Below are 7,619 nucleotides of genomic sequence, written 5' to 3'. Positions count from 1 at the left end.
TGAGTTTCATATACTAGTACATGCTAAACATGTTATGTGTCTGCTTGTTTCTTCTTTTAGAATGCTGACAGAATATTGGGGAAGAGTGCCTTATTAAGCAATGGTAAGGGAAGTAATGCAGATAAGGTTCAGGATAGTGAGACATCCTTGTTGGTCTCCAACAAAGCTGATAAAACAACTAAGGAAGACTATCTTGAAGACAGTGAGACAACCCCAAAGTCCTGTCTTGGTTTAGTGTTCGAGTTACTGGCCACTACCGCTTGCACAAGCTATACAAACTCACTGTCTGAATCAGTTCGGTTTCTTGAGTCTCAACTACAAGCTGAAAGACATCGATCAGTTGTTCTGCGACAAGAAGCAGAAGGATTGCGGAAGTCCCTGGAGCATTCAAATGCATACTTTCTGGTGCAACAACAAGCGTTGGAGGATTTTAGCGCCAAACAGGACAAAGCTAATAAGATTGCTAAGCTTATTGCCACCATGGTGGATACCCAGCAAATGCTTATTGAGCTCTTCTGAAGTTGTTTCAGTTATGGACTTGTTTTGATGCCGCGTTTATTTGCACTGGTGGCCAATTTAGATAGCCAGTGTATATAATATGCTGCTTTGTTCCCTATATTTGCACTGGTGGCGAACTTTGATGCCCAGTGGATGTAATATGTGTAATAGCCGTAATAGCCTAGCGTTAGTTCCTTGCTTATTTATTTCCTTATTGTCTTGTTTAGTTGTTTGCTTGTAGTCACTGTAGTTCTTTTTCCGCGTTTTTCTAATGGCCACAAACACGGACTGTTGTGACCATGGTCCTGCTACCTGCGTAGTGACCATGGCCCTCCACGGGCTATACGATCCATGGGCCTTCCACGGGCCGTAGGATCCATGGGCCTTCTACAGTTATTCTTTGACATAGACATTATGAGCATAATTTTCATAGCAATATTTAAGTATGTCAAAATTTTCAGATTCGTAGAGAGTAATATCATACTTTTCAATCAAAGAAGCAACTTCATAAGCACCCTTAAAAGCAACAAATTCTTCAATTTGTTCGATATCGTAGTAACTATAAACACCCTTTGCATAAGAAGATGAGATTTAATTATCATTAAACTCACATAGGTAGGGGAGGTGTTTTTTAGGGTTCTTAGAGCAACAAGTAAAATCATAAATTTCACAAAGATTCCAAGCATAACACAACAATCTGTTTATTTGATCCCATAAGAGTCTCCCGTTTTCAGACAAACGGTAACGCACAAAATGAGCATGCTCATCTAAAGATTTCCCATCAACTAGGCTAGTTGGGGTTTCAGCACGAGCGCATAAGGATCAAAGATGATCCAAGTAGAACACTTTAAGTGGATCCATATCAATAGATTTTTAGGAAGCAAAGATGCAAGCAAATAGAAGGCACATGGAAACATGAATAAAGATACATACAAGAAGAAGGCGAAGAAAAAGGCAAAGGTGAAGTGGGGGAGAGGAAAACGAGAGGCAAATGGCAAATAATGTAATGCGAGGGTGAAGAGTTTATGATGGGTACTTGGTATGTCTTGACTTGTGCGTAGATCTCCCCGGCAACGGCGCCAGAAATTGGCCAGTTGCTGGGAGATCAACTCTTGACTTGACTTGGTGCAAATCTCCCCGGCAACGGCGCCAGAAATCCTTCTTGCTACCTCTTGAGCATGCGTTGGGTTTCCCTTGAAGAGGAAAGGGTGATGCAGCAAAGTAGCGTAAATATTTCCCTCAGTTTTTTAGAACCAAGGTATCAATCCAGTAGGAGATAACACGCAAGTCCCTAGTACCTGCACAAACAATCAAGAACCTTGCAACCAACGCGATAAAGGGGTTATCAATCCCTTCACGGCCACTTGCAAAAGTGAGATCTGATAAAGATAATAAGATAAATAGGTATTTTTGTCGTATAGATTGAAAAGTAAAGATTGCAAAATAAACGGCGACAGCTAGTTGACGGGAGATTAATATGATGGAAAATAGACCCGGGGGCCATAGGTTTCACTAGTGGCTTCTCTCATGATAGCAAATTCTACGGTGGGTGAACAAATTACTGTCGAGCAATTGATAGAAAAGCGCATAGTTATGAGAATATCTAGGCATGATCATGTATATAGGCATCATGTCCGTAACAAGTAGACCGAAACGATTCTGCATCTACTACTATTACTCCACACATCGACCTCTATCTAGCATGCATCTAGAGTATTAAGTTCATAAGAACGGAGTAACGCATTAAGCAAGATGACATGATGTAGAGGGATAAACTCAAGCAATATGATATAAACCCCATCTTTTTATCCTCGATGGCAACAATACAATACATGCCTTGCTGAAAGGACACCGCAAGATTGAACCCAAAGCTAAGCACTCCTCCCATTGCAAGAAAGATCAATATAGTAGGCCAAACCAAACTGATAATTTGAAGAGACTTGCAAAGATATTAAATCATGCATAAAATAATTCAGAGAAGAATAAAATATTGTTCATAGATAATCTTGAAAATAAACCCACAATTCATCGGATCTCGACAAACACACCGCAAAAAGAATTACATCGAATAGATCTCCAAGAGAATCAAGGAGAACTTTGTATTGAGATCCAAAGAGAGAGAAGAAGCCATCCGGCTAATAACTATGTACCCGAAGGTCTGTGGTAAACTACTCACACATCATCGAGAGGCCATGGTGTTGATGTAGAAGCCCTCCGTGATTGATTCCCCCTCCGGCGGAGCGCCGGAAAAGGCCCCAAGATGGGATCTCACGGGTACAGAAGGTTGCGGCGGTGGAAATAGGGTTTCGTGGTGCTCCTGGATGTTTTCAGGGTATATGAGTATATATAGGCAAAAGTAGTAGGTCGGTGGAGCCACGAGGGGCCCACGAGGGTGGGGGCGCGCCTACCCCCCTGGGCGCGCCCTCCTACCTCGTGGCCGCCTCGTTGCTTCCTTGACGTCCACTCCAAGTCTCCTGGATTGCGTTTGCTCCAAAAACGATCCTCGTGAAGGTTTCATTTCGTTTGGATTCAGTTTGATATTCCTTTTCTGTGAAACACTGAAATAGGCAAAAAAACAGCAATTTGCACTGGGCCTTTGGTTAGTAGGTTCGTCCCAAAAATAATATAAAAGTGCATAATAAAGCCCATTAAACATCCAAAACAGATAATATAATAGCATGGAACAATCAAAAATTATAGATACGTTGGAGACGTATCAAGCATCGCCAAGCTCAATTCCTACTCGTCCTCGAGTAGGTAAATGATAAAAACAAATTTTTTGATGTGGAATGCTACCTAACATAATTTTCTATGTAATTCTCTTTATTGTGGCATAAATGTTCAGATCCGAAAGATTCTAGATAAAAGTTTAATATTGACATAAAAATAATAATACTTCAAGCATACTAACTAAGCAATCATGTCTTCTCAGAATAACATGGCAAAAGAAAGCTCATCCCTACAAAATCATATAGTTTGGTCATGCTTCATTTTCGTCACACCATCATGCACAACCCCGATGAAAAGCCAAGCAATTGTTTCATACTTTAGTATTTCTCAAACTTTTTCAACTTTCACGCAATACATGAGCGTGAGCCAGGGACATAGCACTATGGGTGGAATAGAATATAATGATGGGGGTTGTGTGGAGAAGACAAAAAAGGAGAAAGTCTCACATTGACGCGGCTAATCAACGGGCTAGGGAGATTCCCATCAATTGATGTCAATGCAAGGAGTAGGGATTCCCATGCAACAGATGCACTAGAGCTATAAATGTATGAAAGCTCAACAAAAGAAACTAAGTGGGTGTGCATCCGACTTGCTTGCTCACGAAGACCTAGGGCATTTGAGGAAGCCCATTGTTGGAATATACAAGCCAAGTTCTATAATGAAAAATTCCCACTAGTATATGAAAGTGACAAAATAAGAGACTCCCTATCATAAAGATCATGGTGCTACTTTGAAGCACAAGTGTGGAAAAAAAGGATAGTAGCATTGTCCCTTTTTTTCGGGCCTTTCTTTTTATTTTTGCCTTTCTCTTTTATTTATGGGACAATGCTCTATTAATGATGATCATCATACTTCTATTCATTTACAACTCAATGATTACAACTCGGTACTAGAACAAAGTATGACTCTATATGGATGCCTCCAGCGGTGTACCGGAATAGGCAATGAATCAAGAGTGACATGTATGATAAATTATACATGGTGGCTTTGCCACAAATACGATGTCAACTTCACGATCATGCAAGGCAATATGACAATGATGAAGCGTGTCATAATAAATGAAACGGTGGAAAGTTGCATGGCAATATATCTCGGAATGGCTATGGAAATGCCATAATAGGTAGGTATGGTGGCTATTTTGAGGAAGATATAAGGAGGTTTATGTGTGATAGAGCGTATCATATCACGGGGTTTGGATGCACCGGTGAAGTTTGCACCAACTCTCAAGGTGAGAAAGGGCAATCCATGGTACCGAAGAGGCTAGCAATGATGGAAAGGTGAGAGTGCGTATAATCCATGGACTCAACATTAGTCATAAAGAACTCACATACTTATTGCAAAAATCTAGAAGTCATCAAAAACCAAGCATTACGCGCATGCTCCTAGGGGGATAGATTGGTAGGAAAAGACCATCGCTTGTCCCTGACCGCCACTCATAAGGATGACAATCAAAGAACACCTCATGTTTCAAATTTGTTACACAACGGTTACCATACGTGCATGCTACGGGACTTGCAAACTTCAACACAAGTATTTCTTAAATTCACAATTAATCAACTAGCACAACTTTAATATTACCATCTTCATATCTCAAAACAATCATCAAGTATCAAACTTCTCATAGTATTCAATGCTCTCTATATGAAAGTTTTTATTATACCCATATTGGATGCCTATCATATTAGGACTAATTTTATAACCAAAGCAAATTGCCATGCTGTTCTAAAGGACTCTCAAAATAATATAAGTGAAGCATGAGAGATCAATAATTTCTATAAAATAAAGCCACCACCATCTAAAAGATATAAGCGAAGCACTAGAGCAAAATTATCTAGCTCAAAAGATATAAGTGAAGCACATAGAGTATTATAATAAATTCTGAATCATGTGTGTCTCTCCAAAAGGTGTGTACAGCAAGGATGATTGTGTTAAACTAAAAAGCAAAGGCTCAAATCATACAAGACGCTCCAAGCAAAACACATATCATGTGGTGAATAAAAATATAGCCTCAAGTAAAGTTACCGATAGACGAAGACGAAAGAGGGGATGCCTTCTGGGGCATCCCCAAGCTTAGGCTTTTGGTTGTCCTTGAATTTTACCTTGGGGTACCTTGGGCATCCCCAATCTTAGGCTCTTTCCACTCCTTATTCCATAATCCATCAAATCTTTACCCAAAAACTTGAAAACTTCACAACACAAAACTCAACAGCAAATCTCATGAGCTCCGTTAGTATAAGAAAACAAACCACCACCTTAAGGTACTGTAATGAACTCATTATTTATTTATATTGGTGTTAAACCTACTGTATTCCAACTTCTCTATGGTTCATACCCCCCGATACTAGCCATAGACTCATCAAAATAAGCAAACAACACACAAAAAAAAACAGAATCTGTCAAAAACAGAACAGTCTGTAATAATCTGTATCCAACGCAAACTTCTGGAACTCCAAAAATTCTTCCAAAATAGGACGACCTAGATAATTTTATTATTAATCTACGGCAATTGGAATCAGTATTTTATCACTTTTTGGTGATTTTTAACAATTGTTTTCGTGAGCAGAAAGTTTCTGTTTTTTTCCAGCAAGATCAATTATCACCCAAGAAGATCCTATAGGCTTTACTTGGCACAAACACTAATTAAAAAATAAAACCACATCTAACCAGAGGCTAGATGAATTATTTATTACTAAACAGGAACAAAAAGCAAGGAACAAAAATAAAATTGGGTTGCCTCCCAACAACGCTATCGTTTAACGCCCCTAGCTAGGCATTGAAATTTTTAATGATGCTCACATCAAAGACAAGAATTAGAGCACAAAGAGAGCATCATAGGACACATGATAAACACATCCAAGTCTAACATACTTCCTATGCATAGGCATTTTATAAGCAAACAAATTATCATAGCAAGCAAAAACTAGCATATGCAAGGAAGCGGAAAGAAACAATAGCAATCTCAACATAACGAGAGGTAATTTAGTAACATGAAAATTTCTACAATCATATTTTCCTCTCTCATAATAACTACATGTGGGATCATAAGCAAATTCAGCAAAATAGCTATCACATAAACTATTTTCAATATGATCCACATGCATGCAAAGTTGACACTCGTCCAAAATAGTGGGATTAACATTAACTAAAGTCATGACCTCTCCAAACCCACTTTTATCAAAAATACCATAAGATTGAACATTCTCCAAATATGTGGGATCTAAAGTTGATACTCTTCCAAACCTACATTCAATATTATTGCAAACACTATTATCAATCTCATATTCATCATGGGGCTTAAATAAATTTTCATAATCATAAGAAGAATCACCCCAATCATGATCATTGCAACAAGTAGTAGACATAGCAAAACTAGCATCCCCAAGCTTAGGGTTTTGCATGTTATTAGCACAATTGACATCAAGAGAATTTATAGTAACGTCATTGCAATCATGCTTTTCATCGAAGGAACTACCAAGTATGGGTGCAATAGCAACGATCTCATGTTTAACATAAGGAACTATAGCAAATTCATCTTCATAAATATTGGCATCATGGCCACAAGAATAGCAAGCATCATTTTCATCAAGGGATATTTCAATCAAATCATCGGAATCATCATTACCTATAGATTCATGCATATCATTATTTTCCTCCAAAGCAACGGTCATTCTCTCAATAAATTCTTTGACATAGACATTCTGAGCATAATTTTCATAGCAATATTTAAGTATGTCAAAATTTTCAGATTCGTAGAGAGTAATATCATACTTTTCAATCAAAGAAGCAACTTCATAAGCACCCTTAAAAGTAACAAATTCTTCAATTTGTTCGATATCGTAGTAACTATAAACACCCTTTGCATAAGAAGATAAGATTTCATTATCATTAAACTCACATAGGTAGGGGAGGTGTTTTTTAGGGTTCTTAGAGCAACAAGTAAAATCATAAATTTCACAAAGATTCCAAGCATAACACAACAATCTTTTTACTTGATCCATAAGAGTCTCCCTTTTTCAGACAAACGGTAACGCACAAAATGAGCATGCTCATCTAAAGATTTCCCATCAACTAGGCTAGTTGGGGTTTCAGCACGAGTGCATAAGGATCGAAGATGATCCAAGTAGAACACTTTAAGTGGATCCATATCAATAGATTTTTAGCAAGCAAAGATGCAAGCAAATAGAAGGCACATGGAAACACGAATAAAGATACATACGGGAAGAAGGCGAAGAAAAAGGCAAAGGTGAAGTGGGGAGAGGAAAACGAGAGACAAATGGCAAATAATGTAATGCGAGGGAGAAGAGTTTATGATGGGTACTTGGTATGTCTTGACTTGTGCATAGATTTCCCCGGCAACGGCGCCAGAAATTGGCTAGTTGCTGGGAGATCAA

Source organism: Aegilops tauschii, chromosome 1, assembly GCF_002575655.3.
Source record: "Aegilops tauschii subsp. strangulata cultivar AL8/78 chromosome 1, Aet v6.0, whole genome shotgun sequence".
Taxonomy (NCBI): Eukaryota; Viridiplantae; Streptophyta; class Magnoliopsida; order Poales; family Poaceae; genus Aegilops; species Aegilops tauschii.
Note: the sequence above shows the minus strand (reverse complement) of the source record.